Raw genomic sequence first — 20,299 nt, 5'->3', positions numbered from 1 at the left:
AAAAAAGTGTACAATAAAATTACATGCTAGGTCAAAAGTAAGAATTTACCAGTTTTCCAAGTTTGCATTTTTTTTTATTGACGTTAAAAACTGATTTCGCTATTCATGGTAGGCAAATCACAGGTAGCCATTTTGTAACTTTACGCTGAATAAAATCAAAAACAATTTTTTCTAACTGATGGAGTAGAGAGAAGACAGCTAGCTAGCCAACGGCACCAAATACCAGCTCATGAGCAATTCAAATCGGATAATGGGACGTAACCGTCATTCTTATAACACATTCACGTTCCCAAAGTACGGAGTGTAATTTTGCAGCAAACAAGTGTGAATTATAAGCTCGCAGATTTATACAGCGGCACGCTAACTACTTCGTTACATCTGGCACGTTGTTGTTCAGGTATTTAACTGAGATCAATATTTAATAAGAGGGAATCCACAATAGTCAGGACTGTAATTACATCTCAAATCGGTCAAAAGATGGAACTATGAGCCGAAAAATTTGTAAAAAACAAAAAAAAGCTCAAGAGTCATTCTACGAGCCGTTATGCCGCGACTGAAAAACTTTGCTTTCGCGTCATAAAATTTAACAATGTTGCATTTTATTTTGAATCCCTTTTTTAGCTGGCATTAGCGTTTAATAAAAAAGTTGGTTGTGCATCAAGTAATAACTTCTTATGTAGATATAAAAGATACATAATGTCAAATACACATGTAAGCCGAAACAAGTCACTACGAAGTGAAGAATCTAAAGGCTACGTCATCGTCATAAGAGAAGCCGACATCCTTAATTATGATATCTATGCCTGCTAGAGCTTTATCAAAGAAGACGGCTTAACCTAGCCCTACTGGAAGGCTTAGCGTTCCATTTTTACTTTAGAGAACCTACGGCTTGATGGATGAGGTTATGTTGGTCAATTGAAGATGATATATGTGCATAAAACATCGAAAACAGGCATCGAAAAGTTTTCATTTCACACAGTTTTCTACTTCTGACGCCTCCATAGAAACCAAAAATTCTGGCCCGTGAACGAATCGTTTTTTATTATTCTTGACGCCTACGTTGCTAAAAAATACGTGGCAACATACAATAGAGATAAAGGTCGATCAAATGCTTTATCTTCTAGAGTCTTCCATTAGATATCTGACTATATGTTAATGATTTTCGAAGGATATACACGGCTGGGAGAGTGAGCATGTTTGATGTGACAGGGATTCGAACCCGCGACCCTCGGATTACGTGTCGAACGCCTTAACACGCTTGGCCATGCCGAGCCCATATTAAATTTTATTACACATGTTCGTATAATAATTACTTTAAAACACACGAAGGTTCATATAAAGCAAATTTTAGACGTATATGTTTCATCTGAAAACCTGCTTTTCTATTGGTAAAATTTTATATACTCCGAAATTTGGTTATGTTTTAGTCTAATAATATATTTGCCCGTTGCTATGCATTTTGAATAGAGAATTTAATTATGCATAAACTATATGCTTACTACATTCTATAACAAATCTCTATGACGGTCTCCAGGTGTAGCTTAACATTTTACATCTCGAATTAATGCGATCAAACAGTCAGTTGCTAGTAAATCATCATGACCCGTATCAACTAACTACCAACTGTGTTTACTATCATTACAATGTATAAAGTTAGCTACCACATCAAGTATTCCCTTCCTCACAGTAGAGCAGAAAAGAGGCCAGCAAACAAAATAAATAAAAAATTGGGAATTTAAAAACTGCAACAATGGATGGTAAAAGAGTGTCAAAACAAGTCTGGAGATACTGTAGACATTATTCACTTAAAGTTCAAATCACTATTTTGGCTCAACAAAATGTAATTTTTTTTAGATAACAGCAAGAAGATAAAGCAGGTTTGTTTGCTATTGTTTTTCCTGAGTAAATAATATTTACAGTATTTACAGCCTTGTTTCCTTACAGATTTTTTTTATGATCCCTGTGGTAAGATTTAAAATTTACAATTTGTTATTTACCTTGTAAGTATCTATAAAAATATTATGGTCCTAATAATACACAAGCCCGACATGGCCAGGTGGTTAAGGCACTAGGCTCATAATATGAGGGTCGTGGGTTCGAATCCTCGTCACACCAAATATGCTCGCCCTTTCAGCTGTGGGTGCAGTATAAGGTGCGGTCGACCCCACTATTCGTTGGTAAAAGAGTAGCTCAAGAGTTGGCAGTGGGTGGTGATGACTAGCTGCCTTCTCTCTGGTCTTACACTGCTAAATTAAGGACGGCGAGCGCAGGAAGCCCTCATGTAGCTTTGTGCGAAATTCAAAACAAACCAAACAAACACAAAAGGTAAGCATCGTAATTAAATACCAAAATTTAAGATCACCTATCAACAAAAGTCAAGAACAGCTTAAAATTATTAACGGTATTTTTTTACACAAGATAACTATAGATAAATAAATATTAACAGCAGACAATCTGAAGTTACAATAAATAAATAAACTGATGTTTATGAATAACATAAAACTGATAAAGATTGCAGTTCAGCAACGTAGTGTAGTTCACACCAAACTAGTTGATGATATTGGAAAAAGCAGACATAAAATGGTTTAGTTATTATTACATTATTTTTCTTACTTTCACTCACAAATTATTATAATGCCGGTTCACTCAAAAACAATAAGACACGATAGGATACCACTGTATAAATATCGCAACTTTGCTACCTACCTTCTTGACAATTTACGTGTAAAACAGAAATAGGTAGAAATGTAGTTATTTAACAAGACTGCTTAGGCATTTACTATTCTGACATATTACACGTAAAAAAAAAAACATGTCTAAAAGGTAAAGCTTTACTTACACATGTCATGTACTTCCATTCACACATTATAGTACAAAATGTGCACTATCTCGTAATATATTGTAAGCATCAAAATTTACTAATTTTTATGAAAAGCGATATATTTACATTTTAAAAAACGCAATAAAAGATTACTGTTTTCAAAAAGCATTTGAAACATTATGGCATTTGTTGATTGGTACTTACCTTGCTGATAAATGGAACGGTTTCTCATAAATTTCTCGCCGTTTCAAGCTAGATTACACAAAAGTAAATTGTTTAACACAATTTTAACCTTTTTTAGAGTTTTAAAACACCTCACGAAATTCATATTTATGTATTTTGAATAAATCACACGTTCGTCAAATCACAAACACAGTCTTCAAACTTCGTGTCATCACTATTCTCCTGCCTGGAACTATTTTCTCAAAAATACAAAGACAGTTAATGGTGAATGATATCCATTCCAGGCTCTCGATTCCTCTTCACAATAGTTATATATACTCACCATCTTCTCCATTCAAACCGAACTGAAACTGTCTTCAATAACTACTGATGCGCAGTATATGCTTTTGCTGTTGTTTTGTTAGTATCAGACTAGTGAAATACTGAGTTTACCTGAAACGCAGTGTTAACATAATACCTTTCGCATATCATACCGGACCTCGTGTGCAAAGCTCCTTTTCTTGGAATATTTCATTCTGTATAAATAGAAACCAACGTTATCTCTGAAGGCCTTGCGTGCTTCCATGAAAAATGTTCGAACAGAAGAAAAAACAAACAAACAGGAATGCCTTGGCTGTGACAATGAGGCAATCCTCATTAAGCGGCGTGCACTTTTACCCGCAGGCCTTGTGTCGTCTGCTACTTGGCGTGAGCCTCCTGGCGGCGATAGAACGTGACTAGCAGTAGCTACTACCTAGATGACCCCGACCAATGCTGCTTAAACTAAGTAAATTTGACCTGACGATAGTTTTGTTTGCCCTTTACCTCAGGCAGGTGATCCAAGGTTACTTGTTTATTCAAGAGACACTTGGTATTTGAGAAAATATTTCTGGCGCCAAAATCTCTCAAAGTACCGGTTGCCCCAAGAAACCGTGAATGCGCGTCTTTATATAAAAATTCTTTAATATTATCCCAGAGACGAACGAACACGTAGTCATATCTGTGCGTCGCTCGAGCGACCAACGTAAGACTGGCGCGTGCCAGTCAGAAAGATGCGAGGTCAAGGTGGTTCATGCAGAAATTATGCCACACCGCATACTATCTTTTTGTCTTTCATTCCTTTGTACCATACAATACATAGCTGTGGAAGTCCAGAAACATAAACAACCCACGAAATCAAAATTATACAGCAAAGTAAAACATAACAGGATTATGTGAAGCAATAACTCTTAACGAAACAATTCTGAGTGAATATATATATTTATTTATAGATATAAAAAGAGATTTGTATCATAGTTCTAACTTAAATAAAAAGCACCTAAGAAGTTTTAAAGAACACATGGAGTTTCATGTCACGTCAGCTGTATTATTGACCACATACTAACTGTGCTTAACAATGTCAACATAAAAGAAACATTTGAAAAACAATACCTAATATCGTGAAATTTGTACCTTGTCAACATAAGTCTGTTTCTAATAGTTCATGTTATACGTGAGAACACATGTTAGAAATATACGATGTAACAAAATGGTGTACGAACCGTTCTTGCTGCCAAAACGACAAAAACAAAATTGACCCTTCAAAACACGTATCATGCACTTTGAATCAATGCCCATACAGTTTAGTTCACTTACAAGTTAGGGACTGTATTATCTATCAGGCGCAGAGCAAAAGTATTTTTTTGAGACTGGGGAAAACACACATCTTTAGACTCGGGGTCAGGCGTCCCCACAAAGGTCCAAGGTACAAAACTCCTAAAATTCGTGTTTTTAACATTTAATAATATAAAAGCTGCTTACATTTTTGTTAATTCGGTTAAGGAGGAAAAAAAAGCGATTTTGCATGATATGAATAATCGGTTATTTTTTCTTATTACTGTCAGAAATCAGTACTGTGAACAATAGTAAGAAATTAAGGCAGATATATCCACGTTCAGAAACATACCAAAAGCACTTTACTACAGATGTCGGGAACAGTAACAATACTGGTTAATCAGTAGTGACGTGTGAAAGAATACCACTACCCTGTGTGCTTTTGCTCTCCAGTGGTTTGCAATACTAGTTATCAATGATACATAAATTACCGTTTTCACTCCCATCACTTTACAATAGTTTTAATAAATATTTATCCTTTTTCACACTTTCTCACACTTCAGTGTAGCCTGTCAGCAAAGTAAGACGCTAATATGAAAATTAAAGACTATGACATGTGAAAAACGCTAATATGAAAATTAAAGACTATGGCATGTGAAAAACGACAATGTAATGAAAATACAAATTTCAGCATAGATGTACAAGAAAACAATCAAAATTGTGCGAAAAACACGGAAATAGAGAGAATTACGAAACAATTCCAGGACTCCGGAGCTAGAGGCGCAATTGAAAGCCTTACATCACCACCAAGATCCGTCCATGGTTGAGTAGCGACGAGACAACAATCCTGGGTGCTGGAGGTCTTCCCATGAGCACGTAACTTTTTTATAACACTTCAATTTATTTGATTTTTAGTGTTATATTTAGCACTATAACATACTGTGTGTGTTTTCTTATAGCAAAGCCACATCGGACTATCTGCTGAGCCCACCGAGGAGAATCGAACTCCTGATTTTAGTGTTGTAAATCTGTAAACATACCGCTGTACCAGCAGGGGACCTGTAACATACTACCTCACCAGTAGTGCTGTGTGCTGTAGATACCTTCCCCCACTGTACTGTGTTTCTAACTGCACACCTCTTTTCTTTCTATTCGATTGAATACATAATGAAACCATCCTCAGACTTTATTCAATAACAAAAACAGTCAAATAAAGATTTGAGTCTAAATCATACTCAACCTAAATACAAAAGTCTCGAGGTATTTGATGTGAGTTGAGTTTATTAATGTTTTAGAAAGTATATACTAAATCCACTTAAATTTTCATATTTATATGTGAAAACATTAATTAAATGCTAGATTCATTCGTTTCAAAACATTTTTTTTCGAGTGCATAAGAAACAAAAATTATTGACACAGGCGTTTGAAAATTTTCGTAATATGAAATAAACTAGCTGCTAGATTCGTGTTCATTGACTTTGAGCTATCATTCAGGTGTGTAGGAAACTTATCAACAAACTCAACAAGTTAAAGGCCACAACAGTGAAGGGATAATCAGATAATAACAGATTGCGTATTAAGAATGGGATTTGTATATTCAAATAATTTTTTTTCTTATAATTAAACGTCAAGTTAAGTACCTAACCGTTATCTAAACAAATGCAGAATTTTTGTTTGTTGTTTTGATGGGATTGTTTATTTTTAGAATTTCGCGCAAAGCTACATGAGGGCTAGGGGACAAAAATGTCTGATATTAACAATGAATATTTCACAGCATTGACTGAGCACAACTAAAGCTAATTGTACTTATAAAGCCGCTTAACTCGCTACATATGTGTTTATGTATTGAATCAAAATTGAATCATCTATATAAATTAGAAAGTGATTTTTCCAAACAAAACTACAGAGAAAATGACGAAGCTTATTCCTCTAACTCTTTTGTAGAACTCTTCCGTCTGGGGACCCAAAGATTTTTTCTATGTACCGAAAAGGAGACTAGTATATAAATATAAATCGGAACGATGCACTGGTTTGGTCATGTAATTAAATTTGAGGATAAATCCGCAGAGATCCTGGTAGGTAATAAAATCGAATCAGGTATACGTGCGCTTCACGCTTGGTATTTTTGGCACACAAAATTTACAATTAAAAAGTAAATAAACAATTATAACAAAAAAATTTAATATTATACAGACATAGTAATTTAGCTAGCTATAGTAATATATAAAGTTTATTGATACAAAAAAATATTGACACTAGAAAGTCAGAACCACAAAATTGAGTTAAAATTTAAAATGTTTATCCTTGGTTTGTTAAACCATTGTTAGTATGTTAATCTGAGCCAAAATACAGATTTCTTAAATTCTAAGTGACTTAATTTTTGTAGTTTTGACACTTTCTTATTTTCGTAACTGTTGTAGTATTAAAGCTTAGGCCCAGCACGGCCAAGCGTGTTAAGGCGTTCGACTCGTAATCCGAGGGTCGCGGGTTCGAATCTCCGTCACACCAAACATGCTCGCCCTTTCAGCCGTGGGGGCGTTATAACGTGTCGGTCAATCCCACTATTCGTTGGTAAAAGAGTAGCCCAAGAGTTGGCGGTGGGTGATGATTACTAGCTGCCTTCCATCTAGACTTACACCGCTAAATTAGGGACGGCTAGCGCAGATAGCCCTCGAGTAGCTTTGCGCAAAATGAAAAAAAAAAAAAAAAAACATTAAAGCTTTCTATATTGCTATAGATAACTAGGTTTCGTATATATCATTATTGCACTAATACCATCTATTAACTACTTCTGTGATAGACTATTTTTTGCTTGAAATGAGCTAAACAAGTCAGTTTTTTATTTCATTTTTTGATAATCTATTTTAATACACAATAACATGAAATACGTTTTGGCAAATAATTAAAATCGCGGCGAGAAATGATTTGCCTGAGTTAACTTTATGTTTTTCGAAGCGCGGAGAGTAAATTGATTTGTTGTTTGTTTTTAAATTCGCGACAAAGCAACAGAAGGGCTTTCTGCGCTAGCCGTCCCTAATTTAGCAGTGTAAGATTCGTGCGAGACAACTAGTCATAACCATCCACTACCAACTCTTGAACTAACCTTTAATTAACGAACAGTGGGATTGACCTGCACATATAATCCCCGTACAGCTGAAAGGGCGGGCATGTGTGGTGGGACGGAGATTCAAACCTGCGACTTTCAGATTACGAATCAAGTGTCCTCATCACATGGCCATGGTGAGCCATTACATGAAGGATTAACTTTTTATTTATACAGAAACAATGTATTGGTTTAAACAATATCTAACTGAAGCCATCTGAAACTTAGCTACAAACTATTTTTAAGTTTAAACAATGTTTCACTAAAACTAACACAAACATAATTACAAACTTTTAAACATATTTAGACTTCCTAAGACCAAATAAGATTTTAACCAATATCAGCTCAAACTAAACTTAACTACAAATATATTTTTTTAACTTTGAACATGATTTTACTTAAACCAACTCAAACTAAAATTAATGTCAAACTATTAATTTCTTCTAAGTTTCAAACAGATTTCATTAAAACCAACTTAAAATTTAACTACAAACAATTTTATAAGTTTGAACTAGATTTTATTAAAACCAGCTCAAAATTTAACTGTAAGATACTTTTAAAGTTCAACACGATTTTACTAAAACGAACACGAAGTAAAATTAGGCTAAAGGTTTCTTTTCTTAAATTTGAACAAATTTTGACTGAAACAAGTTCAAACTACCCTTAGCTGCAAAGTTTTTTACTGCGTATGATTAGTATCTAAATACTCTCTGAGTACCTTATAAACAGTTTAAATTATCATCTTTCATTTATCTTGGCCATTCAATCTCAAATCAAGTAACTATAGCGAAGCCTAATGTTCTTTGTATAAGTAAGCGGAAACAAATATAAAGTAATTGTTCTGTATTTTGCGTTAGTTTTATTCATGTGGTTTACACTTTAGAATTTTGAAATATCTTCCATCTTATACAAGAACGATTCCATCGTACCTATCACCGAGTTGAAATCTTAAAAATGTAGCAGGGTCTAAAATTATACACTGAATAAAATAATAAGAAAATACTCATGTTTAGAATTTCTACATTTGAATTTTAATTAATTCAAGAAATAGTTGTGGTGAGAAGAAAGTGTGAGAAAAGGACTAGATTTGAATAGGTATATAACTGACAGTTTCCTTAATTTGTATAAAATTTGTGCTCCAACGACCTAACGTCCATTAAAGTTCATTTATCTCAATTTTCTCTAACATAAACACTGGTAATAGTTCCGGCATTAGTAACTGGGGGACATAATATAATTGCCACCAGCTCCGAACTCCTTAGGTTGAGCCACTTTCTTTCAGAAGATCTGGAACTTACGGCTTATAGAATTCACTCCAGACCAATAAGTAACATGTTCGCCACGGTAGACTGATTATAATAACAGCAGAAATCTAGCCTTGAAAAGGCAAACATGCAGAAACACATTTTTTTTCCAGTTTTTGTGTTGATTTCATCTCGTGGCGGAAATAAAAACAATCCAGGTGCGCAGATAATTACTCAACTAGGCACTACATATCACACGCCCGAAAATCATATATTCCCAAATACGGTTTCAAAACCTTGATAGACAAATATTTGTTATGTAAATTCTCACTTTTAGAATGCGTTGCCGTTTTCTCTCCTCACCTTAAAACCTCCTAATTATTCGATAAATATAATCACTACGTCACTCAAAAATCTCGGAAAAAAAAAGTCATGTCATTACATAACGTTATTTAACATATTCAAGTAACAACCTAATACCATAAAACAGCTGTTACATTACACAGCTGGAGAGCTTTTCGTTCGCTAAAAAAATAATTTGATTGCAAGATAGTAAAATCTTCGTATAAGCCACATTGATACAAAAGTACAGTGTTACCTCCAAGCAATAAGTACTTCCATCGGCTAAACACGTTCAGATTTAGAGTACATTATCATTACCCAACTGAAGAAGAGTGTTTTATCAAATGAATGAAAAATAAAGCGTTGAATTAAGTACTAACCTGGCATAACGAGATGTGGACTACAATGTCGTATCATAAACCAAAAGTACGTTTCTTTTGGTTTTTTTTGGAATTTCGCACAAAGCTACTCGAGGGCTATCTGTGCTAGCCGTCCCTAATTTAGCAGTGTAAGACTAGAGGGAAGGCAGCTAGTCATCACCACCCACCGCCAACTCTTGGGCTACTCTTTTACCAACGAATAGTGGGATTGACCGTAACATTATAACGCCCCCACTGCTGGGAGGGCGAGCATGTTTAGCGTGACGCGGGCGCGAACCCACGACCCTCGGATTACGAGTCGCGCGCCTTACGCGCTTGGCCATGCCGGGCCCCGAACCAAAAGTACATTCTTCAACATCTAAAGTACAAAATAATGGAGATTTAAGTCACTTATTTTTTCCCGTTGTTTTATAACACTAATGGTATTTTTAACGGACTTAGCTGCAAGACACTGACTTAGAAACAAGTGTTTTTAAGCCAGTCCAGAACTTGGTTTCTTCCAAAAATATACAAGTAATGTTTATAGTTTATGTAAGATACGTGTTAAGTACATGACTTAACAAGCACACAGAGAGATACGATCATGATAATAGTTTGTATACCATAATTAGAAAATTGATCGAAGGACATAAATTCAAATGACATTCAGAAATGTAACACATTCATAAATATACACAGAAACATAGAAGACTTCCTTTCCCTACATAAAAACTGAAAATAATAAATCAAATAAACTTATTGTTTCACACTGTTTTGCTACTATGTTATAAGCCCGTTTAACAAATTGTAAAAGGACACGGTAGAGTTGTGGGGTCAGATCCAAATGCCAGTTTCTCCATGTCACTCCCAATTGGGCCTAAAAGTATCTGCCATGTTTGCTTGTTTGTAATTAAGAACAAAGCTAGATAATGAACTATCTGTGCTCTGCCCACCACGGGTATCGAAACCCGGATTTTAGCATTTTAAGCTCGAAGGCATACTGCTGTGCCATTGGGGAGCAGGTTTTTCTTAACGTTGGTCCTTAGACTGTTATCAAATAATAATTTCAGTTAAACGAATGTTTTTCTAATGTCAATCTTTCCTTCACTGTATGTTATTTTATTTTCCTATTTCTACGAAAAAAAAAATTCAACACCGAAGGTTATTTCTCTACTAAACTAGTCATTGGAACTTAAAATATTTTCTAAGAACACAAGTATGATTTATGAAGGTTTTCGAAAAATGGGTTAAGGTACTACCCCTTACTCCTGTCATGGGTTTGGAGAATGCTTCAAACATTCCGTTGAGTGGTACACTTTGAACAAGCGTACATTCAACTCCCTATGAATGTTTATTGATTTGGAGACATGAACACCAGAGAATTACTATGAACCTTTACATCGCAATTTCAAATTTTAAATAATAATCTGATATTGCAAAACAAACGATTTGTGCATGCGCACGTGTATGTGTGTGTGTGTGTGGTATGGCCAAGTGGTTAGGGAGCTTGGCTCGTAATCTAAGGATCGAGGGTTCGAATTCCCGTCTCATCAAGTATATTCACGCCTTTTCAGCCGTGAGGACGTTATAACGTGACAGTCAATCCCACTATTTATTGATAAAAGAGTAGACTAAGAGTTGGCGGTGGGTAGTGATGACTAGCTGCCTTCCCTCTAGTCTTGCACTGCTAAATTAGGGACGGCTAGCGCAGAAAGCCCTCGTGTAGCTTTGCGCGAAATTCTAAACAAACAAACATATATTAAACATACGGAAATCTCAACTCTAATATAACTAAAGCCGTTACGTTATGAGATTTTGTGGCGGGGTAATCAATGACAGAGAAGAGTAAGAAAAAAAATTAAATTTTGATGTTCACACATTAGGGCCCATTTTCACCTTCAAAATTCAAGTCTCGCGAGTTATTACTTATTATTATTACTTATAAAGCTTATTAGCTTTTCGTTTGTTTATTTTCGGATACTCGCGCAAAGCTACTCAAGATAGACTAGAGAGAAGACAGCTAGTTACCATCATCCATCGCCAGTTCTTGAGATACTCATGTCTGAACGAGTAGTGTAATTTTACCGTCACTCTTATAACGCATACACGTCTTCTTAAATGCGGAGCGCAAATTTTAACAGAAACAAAGAATAGACACATAGCTCCATGGTCCAGCATGCTAACCACTGGGGTCACGCTTGGTCAATCTTCTCAATATTTATCCCCTTCTTAAATATCATGGAGTTTCGAAATGCAGTATATACTTTATGTATTAAAAGTGGGAATCTATAGTTTGTAGTTAAGCGCAATACTACCCAGTAGGCTATTTTTACTCTGCTCAACACGGGTATCTAATCCCGGTTTGTAGCATTACAAACTTGCAAACTTACCATTGTGCCACGGGGAGGAGGGAGTCAAGAGTGAACAAGTATGTTTCTCATTAGTATAGGAGAAGGAGTTTGATCAAAACCGCTAAACTTATTGTTTAATTCGCTCAAAGGTAAGCCTGGAGACTCAAAACTCTAAAAAATGAGTTTCGATACCAGAGGTAATGAATACAGCTCATTATGCAGTTTTGCGCTTAACGATAAACAAACAAATAAAACTCATTCAATTTTACAAAAAATCCAGAATCACAAGTTCACACGTATTGTCTTTCCTTGAAATTATAAAAAAACAGAATTTACTCAAAGAAAATTTTATCAATAAACAGATGCATATTTTACTGATTTTTTTTCGATTGAAACGCTGAAAACTAATTTCTTACTCTCACAGAAATCTATAATGATACAAATATATTAAATGAAGTAAGCATGGTGAAAAACTGAGTTGGATCACCCAGAGTAAACAAATATGGCGACGAAACATATATATTTCATCTCTCAATTGTTATGTGCATTCTGGCCAATAAATCTATTTATCTCACTCCCTCTTACAAGATTCTTTGTTTCGAGTCTTGCTGAAAATTGTTACCAATTCTTGGTAAAGAAGCGCCATCTTTAGGTAATTTACAGAACTTTTCGCTGTCCTAATATCTCTAATCTCAAATAAACGACATCGGTGGCTGAAGCGTTGTGAAACGTCTAACTTTAATTTCAAATATATATTTGATTATAAATTGATTTAAAAGCATGATTAGCAACAGACATACTAAAATTTGACATGCTTGAAGGCAATGTTATTTCTTCTTAGAATAAATACTTAAAAACTGCTTTCTGTCAGAGTGATTCTTAAGTTAATTTTTTTGCTTAAGTTCATATGTTTAAAATAAGTATAATTGAAGCTGTTATATAAAATATCGCACCACACTTACACATCTAAATAAATCTGTAAAGATTTCTTAAGTCACTCTCGGTTAAGCGAGATCTATTGGTCAAGGTGTAAGGCTACGGACCATGGTCTCAAAGTTAGAGGCGTGGTGCTGCTAAACATGCTCTATATTTGTATATGTGGAAGCTTTATAAAATTTCAGTCAACTCCGTCATTGGGTTCAAAGATCAGCAAATGCTGCTGACTAGCTATCTACCCACTGGTCAGTAGTTCGAAATAAGGAACGGCTACATCCGAATCTTAACCCATGTGCACACTAAAGTGTAATTCACAGTTATTCTCATGGTGAATGAAAACCTACCTTCCAAAAAGGCTTAGATATTAGGTCCATTTAAGCGTAATAGAAACTTTTGTTTTTATATTATTTGTATGGTATTTTTAGTTATCTTTTACTTATCCCATTACACTTGCATTAATAAAATTAGTATTTTGTTTCTAGTTTCCATAAGTCATGTATACCTCTGTAACAGTGCGTTAAATTGTATATAAAATTAACTTCTTATTAGAGCAAATTATACTTAAATAAGAACTAAAAATTAACACCATAATTAATATATTGTTGTTGTTTTTTGTTGTTATTATATTGTCTGTTTGGAATTAAGCACAAAGCTACACAATGGGCTATCTGTGCTCTGTCCACCACGACTATCAAAACCCGGTTTCTAGCAGTGTTATTCCGCAGACATACCGCTGTGCCATTGAGGGGCTTTTTATTATGATCAGAATACGATGTTTTATTAGTTAGACTCCCCCATTATTAGCCAGATTTTGTTTAATTCATAAGAAAAATCTATTCAATTAGATCTATAAAAGACATATCTGACGTAACCAAATAGATATATAAAGAAACTGGCATAATCAACTAAATCTAGAGAATAACTGACATATTAAACCACATATATAAATATTCAACAACATATATATAGGATATAAGTGACGTATTCAACTTTATATATAGCAGATAGCTGACGCACTCAACTACACCTTGAAAATAACCACGTATCCAATTACATCTATAGGAAATAACCGACGAACTCAACTGATAAACATATTAAACTACTAAATCTATAGAAGATAAATGAAGTATTCAAATACATATACAGGGGATAATTGGCGTATTCAACTAGACCTAGAATACAACCGACGTATTCAACTACATCTATAAGAGATAACAGTCATAATTAAATTGAAATTGAGATAACCGATGCTATCAGACATCTCTATAGAAATAAATGATACCTATATTTAGCGCGGTCATAAAACTTCGGGAAGTTAAACAAAAATATATTCATCTGGCAAACCGCCAAGTTTGACTACGAAAAAGTTTTTTTGTTTAATCTTTCCCTGTCACAATCAAATGCTCATTTATTCAGCATACTAACAACTACAAGTTTTCCTTCGTTCGACTGTATTCGTGTTTATTGGAGCATCTGTTTTCCTTTGTTACTATTGTCATATGTTTGCAATTTCTCGTTCTATTTCCTGTGTATCTAACTGATGGTTGTTTATTATTGATCAACCACTGCTCTTATATAAGTATCTCGCCACTGTTCTGTTCATCTGTCATGCCATCAGCATGTCTGTGAATTCAGCCGTCATTTAGTCGACCTATCAGTTTATTCCACACGACTGTCTGTTCACCCAATTAACCACCAACCCGATAAATCCTGTAATGTATTGTTACTGTATATTGTACTTTACTGTGCAGTACATTTCTGTAACTGGGTCTAAAATACGCCCCTTTTAAGCAACAAGAGTACGCGAAACCTTGATATGCACCTAGTGTCTCAAGCTTACACATAGAACGCTCATGAAATACGCACACAACGTTTACACAAGTGACTGCAAGCATTGCTATCTACGTCATTTACTACTTATGCCAAGAGATTTAGCGTAACTAATGGCTGGAAAAATGAAAAACATCTAGTAAGTCGCTGCGCAGGCATACCACTTGATCACTGTGCCGGAACTCTATCGTAAAGACACAGAAACACATATATATTGTAGAACATCTAAACATGCCTGCCACAGATAAGATACAGTAAGATTAGCGACATCATATATATGACCAGTTTCAAACTTGCATGAAAAATATAGTTGGTGTCATTTTCGTGCGTGTTATCAAATATGAGAATTCTATTAATACCTTTCCCGAGATCAGGTCAAGCATTAACTTGTAATCGTTTCAGAAACGTTTTGCTTTCATAACTTATTGTTCAAGTGTTTGTCTTAATAAGACAGATGAGGCTTGTTTGTTTTAGAATTTCGCGCAACGCCACTCGAGGGTTATTTGCGCTAGCCGTCCCTAATTTAGCAGTGTAAGACTAGAGGTAAAGCAGCTGGTCATCACCACCCACTCCAACTCTTAGGCTACTCTTTTACCAACGAATAGTGTGATTGATCGTCACATTATAACGCCCCTACGGCTAAAAGGGCGAGCATGTTTGGTGCGACCGGGATTCGAACCCGCAACCCTCAGATTACGAGCCGAACGCCTTAACCCACCTGGCTATGTCGGGCCTTAGATGAGGCTTTTACGACTTGTACCGTACACAACTGGCTTACTGTAAAAAAAAAAAAAAAAGCCTTAGATTCACTTAAAGCGTTTCAACATTATTTAAATTAGTTAAACGATTTATCGTTTGTATATCGTATAAAACAAAGCCAGATAGTAATATAAACGGAACGAGTTTAAATGTTTTCTTCAGATGAATTTTGTTTAGAGCTATGAGATTCTTTATACACGTCCACCTAAAATCTGAACTCCCTCCATAACTCAGTATGTTGGGCCTTTGTTCGAAACGTACACGTGTTGAGCATTAGCTAATGTTCGCGTTATTGAAGCACTAACCACACGCACATTTGTAGTAGAGAAATTTCAACACCCTTCTAAAATACCAACTCCGCCTGGTTTTGAGAAACACGAAGGATATAATTTTCTAAGGGTGCCAACAGTGTAGCTTGCCAGTAAAATGAGTCACAAAGTAGTAAATCTAAAATTCGCCCTACTCGATGAAGACACGCGTATTAGGCGTAAGAAAACATCACCACCGACCTCTATTCAGTAGTTGTTGAAAATAGTAGAGTACGATATTCTTAAAATTGTTATAAATCACAAAAATAACTGCTCGTTATGAAATAAAGCAATACCCAATATGCTCATAAAATGAAGTAACATCCCAGGGCCCATGGTCTTAACGGGGTTCCATTTATTCTATGTGAATTTACATGGGATGTAGCACCCACAAATATTATTAACCCTTGTACCCACACAACATTAAATCCGCCACTGATTGTTGTTCAAAGATAAGCAATAATATCATTCAAACCTTCTTCAAAAATCAACAACAAAACTGAAACCTTGTTCAAAGTTTATCAACAATACAATTTGAGCCCTATTCAATGTTTAGCAACAATATTTTTCAAACTTTGTCAGTGTTTAGTAACAATACTATTAAATCTAAAAAAATCGGCTTAAGATCCCAACACCTGAAAATAGTGTTTATTCAAGGATTCGTATCTTTCATAATTTTACATTGCAAAACTTTTTTTGTATATTCATCTTGTAGAACTGGAATGAAAGCGTCACCCTTATCAACAAAACTTCGTAGTATATTACACCACTTAAAAGAAGCATTGACCGTTGCGATGAACTATAATAAATCTCTTGACTACTTATTCATGTTTCTTCTTTAGGACTGCTGCGTTTCCATTAAATGAAGTTACATCATTTTTTTTCTCATAATATTATTCAAATATTTGTATTTACACAACTTCACTCTATTCTATTGAACTCGAGAGATTTCAAAGAATGGTCCATTCTTCTTCAGTAGATGGGTGGAGAAAGGGGAAAGTGCTCGGCTTTTTTGCACTTCTGTGTACTTACCCAACTTAGTAGACCATTTACACAGATAGGCTTTGCGTGTTCTAAAGCGATTGTATTTGATAAAGGTAAGTTCAGCACACCAATATAAACAATTACGTATGCCCACGCAAGCTGTGCCTTATTCTTGCAGCTTATAAACCTACCTCGACCTTCGGACAGTGCTGATAAAACAATGAGGGGAGTATTTGATAAAAACAGACATTAAGGTGTTGAGCCCTAATGTCGACTACAGTGCGAGAAGAAAAGTATCTCCTCCCTATGAGTACACGCGTCTAATATAGCTACTCCTGCTATAGTCAACTGTGATATTTGAATACAATTATAAACTACTTACTTAATTCATTTAAAATAGTTTATTGATTGTTCAAAATCAAATGAAAAGGAGGTAGAGAAGTCATTATTTATCAGGGAAAGAAGAGAGCCTATTCTTTTACCAGAGTACGCTATTTTTCTTCAGCGTCTTGAAGTGTTTTACCTCCATTAGCTGAGGTAACACTACCTTAGGTAAGAATGTTTGTTTGTTTTGAAATTCGCGCATAGCTATACGAGGGCTATCTGTGCTAGCCGTTCATAATTTAGCAGTGTAAGACTAGAGGAAAGGCAGCTAGTCATCATCACTCACCGCTAATTTTTGGACTACTCTTTTACCAACGAAGAATGCGATTGACTGTCACATTATAATGCCCCCCACGGCTGAAAGTGCGAGCATGTTTGGTACGACGGGGATTCGAACCCGTGATCCTCAGATTACGAGCCGAGTGCCTTAAAGGCACGCGTGTGAGAGAAGTGATTTGGAAGCGATAACCTTTTACTTTTTTTGTACGTACGATAACAGCTTTCTTTGAAAACCTGTTTTTATAGCATGGAAACCTTAATAGTATTGGTCGAATAAGTTTTATGTCACAAAAGAAACATAGTCTGTAAGAAACTGGTGAAATAATGCTATGCCTTCTTTTTAGCCATGGTACAGCGAGACACAAAATGGCTCTGGGTTTTTCAAGTTCAAACTTTTAGCACATACTTCCATCATCTCTTGACCGATTTGAGATCTAATTACAGCTTTCAGGAGGAGGTCAAACCTGTTCGATTGATGTATTTGACCATGCCAAAGGTCTTTTAGATCAATTTACTCTAATCCTAACTGAAAGAGTTTCAACATGAGAGCAGGCTGGCAAAGACCCTGATGAGTAATAAAACCCCATCACGTGCACGCGCATCCCATGCTTGATGTTTCTGGCGCACAAAAATATAGCTAGTATAGATAGATTAAATAAAAAGTCTCATAGGTTAATTTACTCTAACCTTGCGTAAAGGAATTTCAAGTGCCGCAGCTGTTGAGGATTCCATTTTGTTTTGTTTTTGTTTCAGGTAACCCAAATTTTGGCAGCGTAAGTAGCTTTCACACCGCTAGTTGAAGTATATTCCATTAAATTCTCATATTTTCATTACTTTTCTAGTAAGCAAAAACATATTAATGTTACTTGTCACTGTTCTAAATATTTAACTACTGACCAGATGGAAGGAGGGCAATTCGGCTAACAGTACCCACCACAATGTTTTGGGCTACTCTTTACTAACAAACAGTGGAATTGATCCATCATATACTAATATCCTTACGAGGGAATGGGCGGGCATATTGGAAAGTAGGTTTCGGTCCCGCGCCCCGCTGATTGTAAGTAAAGTGTCTCAATTAACCACCAGACCATGACAGACCCTAATTTGTGACAAGCAATTTAATATTACACTTACACAACTAAAACAGTTTCTGATACTTTCTGGTTGTATGTAATCAACTAATATTTACTTTTTAATAATAGAAGGCAGTCTATGTTAACAAAGTCTCACACGATACTTACTTATTACTATTTGATAAACATCCGAAACATGTTTATTTCTCGCATAAGTTCAAAGGTTAAAAAGTGTAGTGCAACCAGTCCTTACACTGCAGGTATTAAACATTATATAAATACATTGCTATTGACTAAATCTGTAGTACACCAATTTTTTAGCTCGGCTTTTGTTTGTTTTGGAATTTCGCACAAAGCCACTCGAGGGTTCTCTGTGCAAGCCGTCCCTAATTTAGCAGTGTAAGATTGGAAGGAATGCAGCTAGTCATCACCACCCACCACCAACTCTTAGGTTACTCTTTTATCAACGAATAGTGGGATTGACCGTCACATTATAACGCCCCAACGGCTGAAAAGGTGAGCATGTTTGGTGCGACCGGGATTCGAACCCGCGACCCTCAGATTACGAGTCGAACGCCTTAACCCATCTGGCCATGCCGGGCCTTTTCACCTCAGCCTTTTGCGTTTAAGAATTATTCCCAACAAGACCATTAGCCACTCATCACTTCAATACCCACTTATTTATTCATCTATTTAAAACGTAACAAGTATCTCTGTAGCGGTTTAACAGCTAAATACCACATGATTCACTGATTAACTGATCACTCTATTTTCAAACGCACATCATCAAAAGCAACTCTCACGTAACACAGAAGTTCATCCGGTAGAAAACCAATCTCACGATTTTCAAGTTTACGCTTCTAGAACATACAGAGGAAAAATAAATAAACTGTGGGCGCCTGCATCTTTATACTTAAATATCCATCAAATATAACGGTTAAAATATTATGTATTCGTGTATATTTATAATTCAGAAATGTAAAACTACATTCAAATAGCCGTAATATCATTTATAACCAGTGAACGTTTATAAAAGGAAAATCCTACTAAATATTTATTCTGAGATAAATAAAACCACCCCTTAATTTAAGAAAAGTATATATTTCTTACAAACTTGGAAAAATGGGTGAAGGCTCCGTGCTAGACGTCAAATTTTGAAATAACCTACACCAGTTCGAATTAAAACATAGACACACCAAGCGACCGACGTTACGTAACAAAATGACTATTGTAGCTTATATCAGTCTTCCTTCTATACCAAGGCATACGGTTATCAATGAACAACCATGGACCATAAGTCCATCATTTTATCGCTTAAAAAAAAGGAGAAAAATCTGACTTAAACTTACCGGAACGTTCTTCCTTGTCCTTACATTTTCTCTTGCTGAAGCATAGAGACGAACTGAAGGCACCAGAATGCTCTACAGGCAATCCGTAAAACGTCATTTGCATTACCCATCACATACGATAAGATAGCGCTGAGTGTTTTCGAGGAACATTATCACGCCCGCATACTCGAAACGCATGCGCAGTATCTTACTACTATGTATGCACATGTAATACAATGATGTGTACAACAAACAAATCGTTACTGTCATATCAGCTGAAGGTTATCAGATACACCTCTAGAGTAAACGGTATTTTAATAATAAAGTATTTCTACTGGATTAATATTTCGTTTATACAGAATTTAGGTTATGAAAGAGCAGGTTTGACATCCAAAAGTGCACTCTCAATTTGGCAGATGACAACAGGTTATCTGCTTTAAACA

General features: G+C 35.5%; 1 protein-coding gene across 3 annotated transcripts in view; it reads right to left on the bottom strand.

The window, feature by feature from the left end:
• LOC143244955 (uncharacterized) overlaps positions 1-20,003 on the bottom strand; it is a 42,898-nt gene extending 22,895 nt beyond the window's left edge. Inside the window, exon 1 of one of the 3 annotated variants that reach the window (XM_076490561.1) lies at positions 19,878-20,003. The gene's annotated coding sequence lies outside the window, so the exon portion shown is untranslated. Of the gene's footprint in view, positions 1-3,025; positions 3,648-19,877 lie in introns of those variants that run through there. The other 2 variants (XM_076490560.1, XM_076490562.1) reach the window with 2 other exon arrangements.
• Between the last annotated feature and the right edge of the window lie 296 nt (positions 20,004-20,299).

This window comes from Tachypleus tridentatus, chromosome 2, assembly GCF_004210375.1.
Source record: "Tachypleus tridentatus isolate NWPU-2018 chromosome 2, ASM421037v1, whole genome shotgun sequence".
NCBI lineage: Eukaryota > Metazoa > Arthropoda > Merostomata > Xiphosura > Limulidae > Tachypleus > Tachypleus tridentatus.
Note: the sequence above shows the minus strand (reverse complement) of the source record. Positions and strands in the feature narration are given on the sequence as shown.